Genomic DNA, 16,779 nt, shown 5'->3' with positions numbered 1-16,779 from the left:
TAGGATGCAGCATGAGTCAGAGGCAGGGATCCCGTCCTCAGAGATACTTGGGCCACGTTGGAAGGAGCCACACAGCTGAGAACACTGAACCTTCAATTAGTTTGGAAATAGATCAGCTACTGTTTTGTAGCCTTTCAACGCTGGTAGTTTGTTGGCAGTGGAGTGCGGTCAATGGACTAGGGGGACTAGACTAGTCCCTTAAATGTTCCCCTGGAGCCTCCTTCCCAAAGCTTGGGAAGCTTCTGCCTGGCTTAGGAAAGGAGGCACGATGCTCACATGCACAACATTGCAACGTCACATCTATATAGCCCCAAATCACCCTTGCAAGCTGCAGCCCTGACTGTTCCCCTACAAAAAAATTCACTGCACACTACTGCTTTGTTGGGCCATTTGGGATTGACCAGCTGCAGGACTTCCTATTTTCCTTTGAGGCCAGAGTGCCACTCTTTTGCGCCTTCTCCTTATTGAATTAGCATTGCTTTGAAATACTATAATAGACATTGCTTCTGTTTTCGTACTGTGGTGGCATGTGGGAACCCCTTCCTAGCTAAATCCTTGTCTAATGGGCATTTCTATATTCCAGTACATTTTGGGGGGAATTGAATTCATGAACCATGAGTGCAGGTCTGTCGAAAGCGAAGTAAATGGAAGAGTTAAAGACATGTTTTAACATGTGTCGATGACATAAAAGTGACTTAGAAGCACTTTGCTTTGGCTGGATTCAAATGCCAGCTTCGTCAAGCATCCCACTGGCTTTTGATAAGCCACTCATATTTATGTCGTTATCATTAAAACGGGAATTATAGAGGTGTCCTTTGCTATATAGCTGGGCAGAATTCAGATAAATACATCCCCATTCTGAGTGTTAGAATTTTAAAGGGCTAGAATTATCCTTATGTATCCGTAAGTGGCTGACATGCTCAGAAATGTTTTAGTACACTTTAGCTTAGCAAATGAGCAAATGGCTGCATGCTGCTCCATTTTCACCTCAAGCCAATGTTTCTCTTGGCCTGGGGAGACTTAATAAATTTGTTCACATTAAAGCACGTCTATGAAGTACATAAAAAGAGCCCTGCTGTGTCAGACCAAAGGTCCATCTAGTCCAATATCCTGTTTCTCACAGCGACCAGCCAGATGCTTCCGGGAAGCCTGCAAGCACCCTTCCCTGCTGTTTTTGCCCCCCAGCAACTGGTAGCCAGCTCAATCTCTCTCTCTAAACACGGAAATTCCATTTAGGTACTGAGGCAAGGAAAAGTTGATAGATCTGTGTTAAGCTGCATGAAGAAGAAGAAGAAAAGCCTTTAAAATATGTAGGTCTTAAAACTTTGCCACAGAGAGGGCAATTAAAAGAAACCCCAGAGATGCTTACTATGAAACTCAGGACGGGAAGAAATGGTTGGAAGTGCAACAGCAGAGATCATTCAGTTTGTAACCTAAAGGTTAAGTCTGTTATCAGTAATTTAGCTGTACAAGAGGGGTGTTGGAGGTGTTGCTTAGCAACCAGGCAGTGAGGCCTAATATTTGATGAGGGAGCATGTGCCCTGATTAGCTGGGTCATCCAGAGGGTGTTTTCCTTTGTATGTTTAGTTGAATGTATTCCTGCTGTGTATGTACAAGGCCAGATTTAAGAAAGACAAAACCCCTCTGTGCCTTTCTCCTCAAGCTATACACTGTGCTTTGTTCAGTTTCCTTAGTGAAGTGCTCCCAGAATTTCTCTTCCCTCTGGACTCTCTGGTCTCCTTTATTGAAGCAGCTTTGCTAACACCAGTAGCAGAATTTTAGATCACCCTGCCTGAAGTGGGTGCAACATATAAACAGATCTTCCTTTCTAATGCCAGAAACCCTGTATATCCATTCTCTTCCTTCAAAGAAGCGAATGTTTGGACAAAGGCATACAAGCAGAGATGTGCAATTTGGGATTGTTCAAAACTGTCGTGTTTGAGCAAGCTGTAAAGCCTTGCCTCATCTTCATCCATTGCCACACACCAAAGCCAATGTCAAAAAGGCTTTTCTTGCTTAGGCAAGTTTTATTTTATTTTTTCACAGCCAGGCTTAAGCAGGTGTGGAGTAAGGGCAATCCATTTTAATATAGCGTTGCATCTCTTTTTATTTGGTATTTCATTGTGTTGTCTTGATTGTGTGGTGTCTTTAAACTGCCGTTATGAGCTTGAAGAGCCCTAGGGGTGGGTGGAATAGAAATTGAAGTAGAGTAAGTATATGAGTGGATATTCAGCCTTCATTTTTCCCTTTCTTCACATGTGCCCTGAAATTGGACCTGTCTTTCCTACCCATATACCCCTGAACATATCTGAACACATCTTTTTGCAACCCTGCAGGGATGTCCACATGGCCCACACTCATACACTTTCACTGAATGCCATTGAGAGTGACTGGGATGACACTTGATAGTCTCTGCACTCCAACATGGGAACCAGACATGACACACACACATCTCCAGTGGCTGCACAGTCATGGAATCATGGGATTGCGGAGTCGGAAAGGACCTAACAGGTCATCCATTCTAGCCCCCTGCAATGCAGGAATCACAGCCAATCCAGCAATTAAGTGAAGAGATCGTCACAGATTATTGTATTTTTCTGTGTAGAAGAGATACTTTTTCCTTAGAAATAATAGGCAAAAATTGCGGGTCGTCTTATACACGGATAGCAGAGACAGGCGATTGGTGGCAGCAGCCGGCAGGAGATTGGCAGTGGCGATTGGGCGTGTGATTGGTTGCTGTGGCAAGGCCTGCTGATGATTGGCTGTGACTGCAGCAATTGGACGTTGATTTATGGCAGTGGCGAGGTGTGCCTGCAGTCGGCTGTGGTTGCGTCAAGTGGGCAGGTGGATTTTGGTGGCCAGCATGCAGATGTTTGGTGGCCGTGGCAATGTGTGCGATTTGCAGTGACGGGCAGGCTGTAGAGCTATTGGTGGCGGTGACCCCCCCCCAAAAAAGCTTAATAATGCTGGGCAATCTCCCCCCCAATTTATTTTTGTGGTCCCAAAAGATAGGGGTCGTCTTATACATGGGGGTGTGTTATACACGGAAAAATATGGTATGTATGTGGAAGCATGTGCATAGGAGTTCCTGCACACTAGCAGATCAGGGCTCCTACCAGCCAGGAACAGCCCCTACAAACATTCATTGTACTCATGGGAGGCCCCTTCACCCTGACACAGAACACCTAGCCAGCAAGAACATGGTCAGTGCACATATCAGGGGAAGGGGAAAAGTTAGGACAGGATAGGTGGCGAAGGCTTGCTGCCCCTTCTGTGAAACACATGGAGGGCATTCAAGTAAATTCCCTTTGTGCCCTTGACTCTGACACTTGGAGCTTCACTTGAGTGCCAAGACTGAAATTCAAGAGCTCTTAGAAAGTATCCACAGATTAGTGGGGAATTTTGATGGGTCAGGGGTTTTATATTGCTTGCTATAATACAGTTCAGTGTGAATGAATGCCTCACACTTGCCAAAAGGCTTTTAGGGACTGGACAGCCTTTGGATGACTCTGGTGTTTTTCATCTTGGCCCTCGTCCACAAAGCAGGTCAAAGCAATGAGTTATATGACTAGCTGTTGTCGTAACCACTTCACGAGCTGCAGATGGTTTCCTCTTACATAATGAAGCACTATGAGGAGGTTTTACTAACCAGTTAAACCACATATTTCACTTTTACTATTTTAGACCATAAGCCTGAGGGAAGCCACCACCAACTCTGGAGCAGATTATGAGGGTCTATGGTGTGTGTGTGTGTGTGTGTGTGTGTGTGTGTGTGTGTGTGTGTGGAGGGGTGCTGCTGCAAGGAAGAGGAGAGAAAATTCTGATGTTCAAGTGGCAGTCTGTTTCATCCATGGGACTGCACCATGGGACACAACCCTATGCTATTTATTAAGGAGGAGCTGCTATGCTATGCTCTTGGAAGATGGGTCATTGTTGACCAAGAGGTGAAGGGGAGAGGCAGCAGGGTGCTGGGTGAATACACTGCAAGGAGTGCTGGATTGGCTCTGCTGGTGTGTTTGCACCATACTGGCATCCTCACCACCCTGCCCTGCTCCTTCCTGGGAAGCAATAGTAGCATACCTAATAAGAAGTGAGCATCATGGCTCACCCTTGTTGAGCCACTTCCGATGTTGTTACACCTTCTTCTGCTCTTACGTGTGCTAATATTCAAAACCCTAAAGTACCCTGCCAGTGCATTTCCAATTTCAAGGAATGGTCTTGGGCCCAGCGAACAATTTAAAATCAATTGCTTTGGAAATCTAAATTCAACCACATCCAAATGCTTATCATTAAGAAAATGCTAATGTTTGTATTGGGGAAATTAACGCAGATGGACACGCAACGTTTGACTGGGGTCATGTGATCAAACATTTATGCAAGTCGTCAGATATTCTGGCCAATCTGAAAAATAATCAGTGAAACCATCTGTCCAGCCTGGCATCTTCCTCAGTGGCAGAGGCAGTTAGATATCGATACCACTGCGGGAGTCAGTGTCTATCTTTGCTTAACAGAAGAGTTATTTATAGCAAATGATGATGATTCTCTCTAGTTATTAGTTCTCTAGTTAATTATAGGGAGCATAATTGCCACGTGCATTTTCAAAACAATGTCAGGCTTTTCAGGTGGCACTCAAGGTAATTTGTGCAACAATAGGAAAGTATTATGGACAAAGCACAGACTAAATGAATTTTTGTAGGAAAACCATGGCATTGCAGGCATCCATCACATTTCCTGCATGCAGCAAAAATGCAGCTTGGGGAAGTGGTTTTGATAAGAAAGATGACTCTCAAAAAATAAACATAAAAACTTTTCCAAGTTTATTTATTTATTTAAATTGCATTCTCTGGCAGTTGTTTTGCACTTTAAGAACACCTGAGGAAATCATTCATTCGATGTCGTGCCCTGTGTAAATTCAGTGCAGTGTGCTTATGTGTTCCCCCATCCCCTTTCCTGGTGTAAAGGCATAGAGGAGATTGGAAGCTTTTCTCTTGGTGTTCAATGAACTGCTGTTTTTTTGGTTAAGTCCAGACTCAGACAAACCATGGTTAGTATTATCTATGGCTTATTAATAAGACAGGATCATAAACCATGGTTCGATCCTGGGTTATCTAAAGCCATTTTTGTGATCATCAGCAAGGAAATGAAATGAATGTGTTTATTCACATCTTTCCCCCCTGGAATTGGATTGTAATGGAAGTACTTTCTGCATCCTCTTTCCTTTCCAACCTCCTACTGACAGTTGCATAAAATAAATGGGTCAGCATAAACCTTTAGCTAATTGTGGGGGGAAATAAGTTTTTTTGTTGATGATGTAGGCTTCCTATATCTAAGTTTATGGTTTAATCCCACAGAGCAATTAAACCAAGAAAATGAATGCACATGCACACAAGTATATATACAACTAACTACAAATATATTTGCATACATGGTACACTGATGCCCTTTTCCTAAGAGAATAGCTTTTTGTTGGAAATGTCTTTTGTCATTTTTGCCCCTACACATCCTATACAGTACAATTATTGTTGGCATCCATCTGTCTTGAAAGACAATGGAGTGCACCTCCAGGGGTGAAGTCAAACTGCTGTGTTTGTAGTGACCTTCCCAGGGTGCAAGTCTGGATAGTGAATATGGAGGTCCCAGGCTGCCCAGGCAACCAGACCCCTCCTTGGCCTCGCTGATGTGGTCCAAAGGAAAACAGAGAATATGTTTGGCACCCCATTGGCTGCAGGAGTTGCAGACTACAGTGTATACACAGTTCATGCTTATACAATTATGCATAGCATAGCCCTAAATTTTCACGGCATTAGCCTTTTGATTAAAAACTGCAGTTTCGAAGGGTGCAACTATATGTGAAAGTAAAAACCGCATATCTTCCTTCTATTCATAGCTATAATCCCCACTGTCAAAAAAAACAACAACTGCAGAATTAACAGTTCAACCGTATACAGGTCTACTCAGAAAAAACATCAATTGATTTCAAAGGAACTTGCTCCCAAGTAAGTAAGTAAGGGGGTAGAGGATTACGTATTAAAAGACCCTTTTGTTAACCCCTGCCGTTATCCAATAATGCACGTGCTGTTGTGTGTGGTGCACATAAATACCTGGATTTTAAAAATCTGGACAAATTATTTATTGCTTTTGAATCATTATGGGGGGGGATGGAGACAAAAACATCCATGATATTTGTGCCCCCCCCCCACTGCGCACACAGAAAAAGTGTGGGTAAGCATCCTTGTAAAAGTTCATGTTCATCATATCTGAAGATTCTAGGAATAACAAAACCATCCCTTGCAGAACTTTCCTTCTGCCTTACATCATAACGAACACATTTTTTCAGTAGGAGCAGTTTGTGAACCCATCTTTCAGTTCTTATCCCAGTGCAAGCACACTCCAGTACAGACAGTCTGGGGATTATCACTGTGGAGAGTGGGATAATAATTCTTGCTGGCTCTGCCTGACCTCCAAAGATTGGTCAGGTCCTTTGCATAGAACCTACCCATATGGAAGACATACCAATGAATTTTTGTGCATGGATGCAAGGGAGTTTGTGCGGGGAGAGCCTATGTGCACACATTTTATCCATCTTTAAGCTCTGTCCAGAAGACCCAATCTGTTTGTGCGCGTCAGGAGCAGGGTCAGCAGATGTGATCTTGCAATATTTTATGTGCACTGATTATTCCATTTTGCAATAATCTGCATAAGGCTATAATGGAGTACAATAATCAAGTGTAGCAAAATCAGATGATGTACATGCACATCTGAAATGAATTCAGCCTAAGAGAGTCAATGTAGGACACTGTTACAGTGCTAGATTTGGGTATGAAAGGACCTCAATCAAATATTTGCTCAGCCGTGAAATTCACTGGAAAGCCTTGTGTAAATCATCATTAACCCTCCATTCAGCTTCACAAAGTTGTTGGGAAGCTACAGCATGCCATGGATCCCAGGGATAAGGTGGAAAGAACATGCAGGCATTTTTTATATTCTGTATAGATTGACCTCTAGTGGAAATTTTAAAAGAAATCTATGATAGCTGTAGTCTGGTTAGATAAACAGGTATCTGAGTGTCACAAGAGAAAAACATGACTCATGCCTTTCCCTTACAGGTCTGATTAAATTTCTCTCCTGAAACTGACACCAAAGTCATTGCATAGATTGATGTTCACTGTGTCCCGCTTTCCAAAAGAATTTGCTTTTCAATTTATTATGCTTCTGCAACATATGACTCACCTGGTTTGTCCTGCAAGTGCTTTTCTTGCTGCTCCTCTGCTAACTTGAAAGCTAACTGGTTAAGGCCAGAGTGTTCACATTCACATTCACTTTTCACATTCATTTATCTGACATCAGTGTCCAGAGCATGACCAAACTTACATTCACACATGATACAAACCATGTGACTTGGACTCATGCGCTCCCCCTCTTGTCTCATCCTTCAGTGTGGCTACGAATAAGGTTGGGGCTGAAATTCGGTTCAGTTTGCATTTAAAGCAGAATCTATTAAATTAGCCTGACAATTAACATTGCAGGGGGTTGGACTAGGTGACCTGCTGGGTCCCTTACAATTCTCTGATTTTATTCTGCAAAACAATACATGAATTGAAACACACCATCCTTCCAAATTCACACTTCTCCAAATTTTGCAATGCAGTTCTCCCTCCAGGTGCGCAACCTGAACATAAACGCATGCCCTGGGATGAACGGTGCATAAAATGCATCTATTTGTGTAAATAACATGCAAGCATGCATTATATTAAGATAATTGGCTTTGCAAAAATAGGCAGGTTTAAGGGAAATTGAACACATATTATGCATAATTGCATACAAACGCATACATGTTAGGAGGAGCTTGCGCAAAATGCTGTTGAATTTTTAGGAGGTCTTTTTAAAAACAACTGCAAGCTGATGTGGAGATGTAGAGAACTGAATGCTGGGAAACAGAAGGAAACCAACATTAACAGATTTGTCATCCCCTTGCTGTGATGAGGAGTTTGGGAGACTTCACTTACTTCTGTTTACAACTAGCCCCTGCTCCTTTGATAATGTTGAAGTTAAAAATGTTGGCCATAATTCAGTTAAGCATTTATCCTTGGCACTCACTCCGAAACCTGTGGTGCTTAACTTTGGCTGGGTCGTGCCCTTAACGCTGGGGAGTTTTTATTTATAGATGTGTTATAGAACAGCCTGTATTGATGCTAAGATATTTCAGTCTTTCGATCTCCATTTGTTTTACCTGGCCACAAACGCTGGTTTATACAACAACATGTTTATGATGGTAGGGGAATGTGAAACTGCTAACGGATTGGTTTTTAAAGAAAACGTCAGAGTATATTCCCATTTGATGGGACTAAATCCCATTAAATCCAAGCACAAGTTGGCTGTGGTTTGAGCTAATAAAATGAAAGTTACATCTTCAGAGGGGTAAGAAATGGATCTTCAGTAAGGGATGCACAGAATGTATTACTTGCAGTGATACTATCAAAAAGCATTTGCTCTCGTTTATGCTATTATGTGACAAACAACTTGCACCTTCCGAAACAGAAACACGGCAAGTGATGAGTGGGATTGACAAAGTTACCAGCTCTGCACAGTGTTAATTTGAAATTCAACAATTTAGGCAATAACACTGTTACTGCCAGAAGTAGATTAGCAACATCCATCCAGCAGTTTTCTGTAATGTGATTTTCTCACTGGGTATATCCTTAGAAAGGAGCCTGTTTTGATAATGGTAACATATTCTTTCTGTATAGTCTCAGAAAATGTATCTAGGGCAAATTTTTTTGTACCAACACTGCATCAATTAATGATATGAAATTCAAAAAATTCACAGAAGAAAGTTTCTTAAAGACATGTACATCGAGCTGTTCTTATCGTTTCATATGTGATTTGGTGACAATAGGTATTTTATTAAATATTATTTTTTTATTACAGTTTTTACTTTAAGGAACTCGAAGCAGCACACCCACCCACCCAATATTATCGTCACATTGACGGATCTGCTGTCACCCACAGTTTTACTCGAGTGGGGATTTGAAAGTGGATCTTCCTGGTCCAGACTGTGCTCACATTAATTTGAATCAAAGGCGGTTGGGGGGGAAATGTATCAAAATGCAGTATTTACTAAGGAACGACATAGTGGATACAGTTACGGATTGTGATAACATTGTGTTTACACCGTTTTCCAGCAGCGGCAGCGCACCGGATGCAGAATAAAATGGCAGTGGGTCCATAGCCCTAGTCTGAAAGCTAAGCACCACACTCCTCCTCCTCTCTACAACTCAGACGATGCCAGTGTATGGTGGTCCCATTTTTGCCAATGACAAATATTCCATAGATTTCAATAGGTCTAGATTTAGTAAGCTAAGCCCCAGCATCTCGTGCCTTTTGAGAAACAGTTTACAGTGGTACCTCAGGTTAAGTACTTAATTCGTTCCAGAGGTCCGTTCTTAACCTGAAACTGTTCTTAACCTGAAGCATCACTTTAGCTAATGGGGCCTCCTGCTGCTTCCACGCTGCCAGAGCATTATTTCTGTTCTCATCCTGAAGCAAAGTTCTTAACCTGAGGTAATATTTCTGGGTTAGCGGAGTCTGTAACTTGAAGCGTATGTAACCCAAGGTACCACTGTATTTCCCATGCTTATTGTCAGAATTCTTTGAGAAGTGTGTGAGCCCTATTGCGTGCAAACAATGAGTTGTGGGCAAAGCCTTTTGAAGTTTCAGTGATTGGAGGGAGAGGACTATTGCCCTCGTGTTCTGCTTCCTACAGGTATCTGGTTGGCCATTGTGAGAACAGAATACAGGACTAGATGGACCAGTGAGCAGCCTCTCCTACATTTTCCCCCCAATGCTGCCCCAAGAAGCCAAATTATTATTATTATTAGGCCATGTGGGGGCATTCACAAGGTGACCATGTATGAAACATCAGCCATACCTCCCATTCTTTGTGTGAAGTTGGCCTTAGAGACCCACTGGTGTGTGTATTAAGGCATAGGAAGCAGGGAGGGAGACATACTTGTTGAAATAAAAATGGGCTAAGTATGTTCTGCATACAGAAGAAAAAGAGAAGAGTTTGGATTTGATATCCTGCCTTTCACTCCCTTTAAGGAGTCTCAAAGCGGCTAACAATCTCCTTTCCCTTCCTTCCCCACAACAAACACTCTGTAAGGTGAGTGGGGCTGAGAGACTTCAAAGAAGTGTGACTGGCCCAAGGTCACCCAGCAGCTGCATGTGGAGGAGCGGAGACGCGAACCCGGTTCCCCAGATTACGAGACTACCGCTCTTAACCACTATACCACACTGGCTCTCTTACACAGAAAGATGCTAATAATTTCTAGGGATGCTAGACTGGAAGTGCGACACTGTGGGCTAGATAATACAGGGGTCAGCAAACTTTTTCAGCAGGGGGCTGCTCCACTGTCCCTCAGACCTTCTGGGCGGGGCGGACTATATTTTGGGAGCTGGGAAATGAATTCCTATGCCCCACAAATAACCCAGAGATGCATTTTAAATAAAAGCACACATTCTACTCATGTAAAAACACCAGGCAGGCCCCACAAATAACCTAGAGATGCAATTTAAATAAAAGCACACATTCTACTTATGTAAAAACACGCTGATTCCCAGACTGTCCGCAGGCTAGATTGAGAAGATGATTGGGCCACACCCGGCACCTGGGCCTTAGTTTGCCTACCCATGGATAAGAACATAAGAAGAGCCCTTCTTACATTCCCACATGCCCCAATACCAGATTAATGTTTATCTTCCGCCCTCTCCCATTGTGGTTGCTTTGACTTCATATGGCCTACATAAGCAAAAATCTCCTTGGCTAAAGAGAAGGAAGGGGGCCTTTTAAAAAAGTTTTATACAATGGCTTTATAGTGAAAGATTAAGGCATCTTGGGAGTTGAAAACAATTTGTGTGTATATATTAGTAGGTAGTTCTTTAGTTCTCAGACCAAACACATAGTAAGTTTGCAATTCAACATCCTTTCCCCCACCCTCCCCAGAAATAAAGTATAGACTGACGTTTTTCCTTCCGTGCATTTATATTTTCCTTTGCCCCAGTAATTTTAGGGGTGTTTTTTCCCCTGTGTACTTCAAATGAATTCTTTATATTGTCCGACTTTCAGGTGGATAAACACACATTTTTGACTACGTAAATGTCACTTTGTTTAGTTTGCCATGCTGAGGTAAAACATCCCACCACTCAGTACTTGCTTAGTGATTTCTTGTGCCTTTCCAGGCTAACTACATGGTTTCGTCTATCGCACAAATCCCATTCAGTTCTGTTGGAGGACTTAAGGAGGACTTCCTGGTGCCTTAAAACTGTTGTTAAATCCCAAGGAGATTCCAAGCTAATATTTGTTAAACACCCTTCTTTCTTTAAATGTTGACGGCAGTCCTTTTAAACTGCCCTTAGCTGCTGTAATACAACTTGGTGTACTTAATGCTTGTGAGGTACAGGGATTTAAGGAATAGTAAGAATGATTAAAATAGACTGATAAGTGGATCAGGATTTCTGCTGCAGTGACAAGCCAACAGTTTGGACTGTAAAGAGAAAGGTTAGCTGACCCTATTAAAGCAAGTGTGGTGGAAAGGCTCTGAACAGTTTTGGGTTTATATTATTTTATTTGTGGGTAGGCAGGACCAGGGAATTGTCAAACAGCAAAACGGCATTTGATCAGCTTTATTCTTATATTAACCATTTCTGCCAACTTAAGGAGTAGTCCCCATGCTATTGGTGTCCATATCATCTTCTCAGCTTATTTTAGCTCCCTTAATCACTGATCCTTCGGGCAGCTAAATGAATGGGAGATCTGCTCTTTCAAGTCCCATTCATTTCAGTGCGCCCCCTTGTGGTTGTTTCCCTTGCTTGAGCTTGTCAAGACTGAGCCATGGGCAGCTGTTGGAGGTGATATGAGTCTGGGAAAGGGAGCTGAGGAATACACCTGAGTACAGAGCCAGTTCAGAGCCCGAGATTACTTCCTTGCCAGGAAAATGTTCCTAGATGCAGTTTGTTTAGCTCACCCCATAGGACAGCTGCATGCAAAACCAAAGGTTCCTGGTTCTAGGAATGTGTGCAGTTTGAAATACAAAGCAAGACAGAGCCTGTACTTTGTATAAGTGGGGTTCAAGTCAATTTGGTGAGCAGTTTTCTCCACTGTACATTGTTGCCGTGTCTTTGGAAACACGTTGAACAAGTTTATTCCATAGATTCTTAAGTCACTGTGATCCTTGCAGCTCTATCAGCCAGTGAGGAACTGCAGAAGTTGCACACTGCTAAACATAAAGGGCCCTTGATATTATCAGAATTGTAGCCTATCCTACAATAAATACGGAGGATTTGTAAAAAAATAAAAAAAAAAATATGGGAGAGAGTTGAGCATTTTCAGAGCTTCTCCTGACAAGCTATTTATTGTATTGAGAGTTGATTTTGTCAGCTGGCAAGCAGAGGAATATTAATGAAGCATTTGCAGACAAGCAGTCTAAACAGGTTGATCATGATTGACTAGAATCTACAGTGCATGATATCAAGATGAATTATTTGTCATGGCTGTTTCTCTGACCTTGTTATTTCAGTTTTCATCCTTTTAAAATGTTTGGTATGGTATTCATTGCTGCCTGTCTTTGTCAACCAATCCTATTGCTGTGGTTCAGACATATTTGCTCATTTTCAATATGGATCTCAATTATACCTATCGGTCCCAATCCAGCTGGTCTCCATTGCATCTACCCATCCATTCATGCCAATCCAAGCTAGGGGGCAATATGATGTGTGCAGAAATCAGAATGTTTACAGCTGGATGGGGTACCATCCGTAGTGGCCAGTGAGTTGTTGTGGAAGGAGCTCTGTTGCTCCCCTGGCTTGCCAACACAGCAGGTCACTGGTGCTTCCAAAGAGTGCAAGGGAGAGGGTCAAGTCAGTGAGGCTTGGTGTGGTGCAGGCACAGCATAGATGAAGCATCAGGAGCATCAAACAGCAACCTGCTGTGTTGGGAATCCAGAAGAGTAACAGAGCACCACCTCCCTCACCACCTCACTGGCACCTACCAGGTACAACGCATACCCAAGGGTGCTGTGTGCACCCTTCTTCTTCCTGATCGGTGCATGCAATGCCTTCCAAAAGCAAAATGATACTACCCGGCTGTTCGGGAGAGGAAGTAGGAGATGGAATCAGTCCCAACCATTGTCTTTTCCCTGTCAATCAAACAGGTTCTGTAGGGACTTTCAACTTAAAAATAAATAAATAAATAAATAAATAAATAAATAAATAAAGGGAATTGTACTGTGTTGGTGCTGACCTTTAAAGCCCTAAATGGCTTCGGTCCTGTAAACCTGAAGGAGCATCTCCACCCCCATCGTTCTGCCCAGACACTGAGATCCAGCGCCGAGGGCCTTCTGGCAGTTCCCTCATTGCGAGAAGTGATGTTACAGGGAACCAGACAGGGGGCCTTCTCAGTAGTGGCGCCCGCCCTGTGGAACTCCCTCCCTTCAGATGTGAAGGAAATAAGCAGCTATCTTCTCTTTAAAAGACATCTGAAGGCAGCTCTGTTTAGGGAAGTTTTTAATATTTAATGCTGTATTGTTTTTAACACTTGATTGGAAGCCGCCCAGAGTGGCTGGCGAAATGGGCAGGGTATAAATAATAAATTATTATTATATTATTATTATTACATCCAGCCTTGATTTGTCTGTATGAGTTCTGTTGTATCAGAGCTTTCCAGTCCCATTGCAAATAGAATAATTCATTTGAGGCATATTGAAATTTAGCAGCTATACTTTTTTGTTTGTTGTTTGTTATTGGGGTAGTGATTTTCTCATTAGGCAAGGTGTCTCTGATATATCATTAAACAGGACTCATCATGTTTTCTAGTAGAAACACTGGGAAAAGAATCTCTTCATTAGTCTGCAGAAGGCTCCGGTGATGGAAGGCTCTGTTCCTATGAATGCTCCAGTGCACTGATTTACATGGTGTTATTTTTGCAACAATTGCAATTATCGTGTCAATTGTCTTCGGACATGTTCAACCCATGATGATACTCCACATTACACTTTTGTGTGTGTGTGTGGACAGGTATGGACAGTATCTGTCAGCACAGATTAAACAAGATTAAATTAATAGTCATCTGGACACCAACAATGGGGAGAGAAATAGCCCGATGCTTTTAGGAATCTCTGTCATAGCTATCCTGTGTGTAAGGACTAGTTTTCTCAATTGGTCCCATTTTAGACTACAGACAGGTGCTCATGTGAGGAGCTACTCCTGAACATAGAAAACTAACTTAGTGGGGAGAAGGTTAGGACTGAGCCCCCATTTCTGACATTTAGTTTTCTTTTTGAGGAGCATTCAAGTTGAGCACATTCTGAAATAAGGACCTACACTTACATTACCTCCTCTAGGACAAGTGAGGACTGAAAATCAACATTGGGAACGTGGGGGGGGGGGAGGGAATCAAATCACTCTTACCCGACAGTCAAAATGGGGGAATCAAAGGCCATGCTGGGGGGTGGGGAGGAAGGGGCCAGCTGTGAATCACTCCAGGTGGATGAAGACCCTAGAAGACCCTAGAGGGCAGCCACCACAATTTCAATTTTGTTGAAATATGGCATCCTTTTATAAAACACTTTACTGGCTAATCTGAAGAATGGCAACTACCAAAATCACAGATTGGACTTTAGCAAACTTGACTAGATTGATCCGCCCTGGAAGGGGGCAAGTTGGGATTTTGTTTTTGTGTCCCTTTCTCCCTCTTTTTGTAATTGTTATATATTAGAAATCAATAAAACTATATTTTAAAAATATTCCTCCTCAGTGGTGGGAGGAGACCAACAGTGTCCCCTATTCTCTAAGAAACAATGGGGGTGGGGCTGTGAGGAGGAGGCAGATTCAGCCTCCAAGGAGTGCATTGCAGCCATCATTGCCACCTCAGAAACAACAGCATGAAATACATTCCTTGGAGGCCAGATCTGCTGCCTCTGTGGATCCTGCCAGCCAATGCGGTCACCTCACGTCGCCTCATGGGCGAGCCAGCCCTAACCTCCTTGACCTCTTATATCTAAAACAGGAAGCATTCACTGTACAAGTACATATCCCACAACTGCCCCTTTTTGACCGGTACATTCCGGATTTACACAAGCCACTCCTGGAATACCCCAGACATTGCCAGTAGCAACAAAGGCTTCCCCTCCTTACCTCTGGTCAACATGGCAGTGTCCAGACACTGAAGCTGGCTCACCACTCTACCTTCCATTTTCCCTCTCTATGTTTCCTGTGGAGGTCTGTGGGTGGGGAGTTAAAGTGTGCAGTGATGGTGGCAGATAGGCAGGCATGCGAGTTAGCTGGACGGTGATAGCAGCTTTGAAAGGGATGGTGGAGGAGCCGCCACACTAAGGAAGACTCAGGAAGAGGCCTAAGGACATGGGCACACAGGAAGGGCAGGGGACAGATATCTCTCTTTTTGTGTGTGTGTGTGTGTGTGTGTGTGTGTGTGTGTGTATGTGTATACATATACATATACATATACATATACATATATATATAATATCATTAGAAGTTTACATTCAAACAATTTATACAATCATTTTATGAGATTCTCTGAATCTCACGACTTCCCCCCTTCCCCTGCGTGGGTCCTTGAAACAAAATTTAAAGCTGCATATCAGTACATTCTCCACAATTTTCATTTTTCCAAATTATCTATAATCTTCATTACTTTACAAGTGTTTCTTGTAGTCCAGCTAGGGTTTTAATTTGCTTACAATGTTCTCCTAAGTGATAAAATTTCCCCTTGTCTTCTTGATTCCTGAGTCTTCCCTTTAGTTTTGCCATTTCAGCGTAGTCCAACATCTTGGCTTGCCATTCTTCCCTTGTTGGGATTATCGCTTCTTTAGGGGACAGGTATCAGCTGCAGCTGGAATGTGGAGGGAGGAAAGTGGGAAGGGCGACTGTTTTCTGGGGGAAGGGCAGTTGGGAGGGAGGTGGGCAACTCAAACAGGGAATTGGGCGCTGTGTAATTCAGTTCTTTATTTTATCCCAGTTTTGTTACTCATTATATAACCAATCTTTATTTTCAGATTTTATAGCACTAAAGGTCACTTTTCACATTTCACATAATGAAATAATGTTTCCATCAAGCCCTTCAGGTTTCCAAAAATGTTGTTTCATATAGTCTAATTCAAGCCATGTTCTGAATGAAGTTTGGATTTTGGTTTATATTGGAAATGCTTTTACAATTTTGCATGCATGTATGTATATACAGTATGTCTTTTAAATGGTTTTAATCTTGAGGTTTTACTACCTTTGCAAGTCACTTTGAGTATTATTCTTCATGAAAATGTTACCTAAAAATAACTATTAAAACGTGATGCTCCCTTAAGGCTGAGATCAAGCATTATTTTACATTTTAATAGAAGTACTAGATATAGGCCAGGCCCACATATGGTGCAAATCAACCACACTTCACTGGAGATGGTGAAGCTGGGTAGATTGATACTAGAAGACCCAAAATGTCACTTTACCATCTGTGATTAATTGCTAAATACAACCGCAGTGGCTTGGATCAGTGACCTGGAAAAACTACAGTATACCTAATAAGGTTCTTCCAGTAACCCTTGCCAAGGTTTTCACCCTCCCTGAAGGCTACCTTGGCTTTTATAGATGAGTAATTGCACTACATCATCCACTGACAGTCTTACTTGAGAATCTGCTGCTGGCTAAAGCATTGGATAATAGTTTTGTATTATTGTATTGAATTGGCTACTATATATGGACAGTATGCTGAAG

General features: G+C 42.5%; 1 protein-coding gene across 6 annotated transcripts in view; it reads left to right on the top strand.

The window, feature by feature from the left end:
* Window positions 1–16,779, top strand: part of SLC16A7 (solute carrier family 16 member 7) — a 104,174-nt gene that overhangs the window by 51,517 nt on the left and 35,878 nt on the right. The gene's annotated exons all lie outside the window — the stretch shown is intronic.

Source organism: Podarcis erhardii, assembly GCF_964252035.2.
Source record: "Podarcis erhardii genome assembly, chromosome: 10".
Taxonomy (NCBI): domain Eukaryota; kingdom Metazoa; phylum Chordata; class Lepidosauria; order Squamata; family Lacertidae; genus Podarcis; species Podarcis erhardii.
Note: the sequence above shows the minus strand (reverse complement) of the source record. Positions and strands in the feature narration are given on the sequence as shown.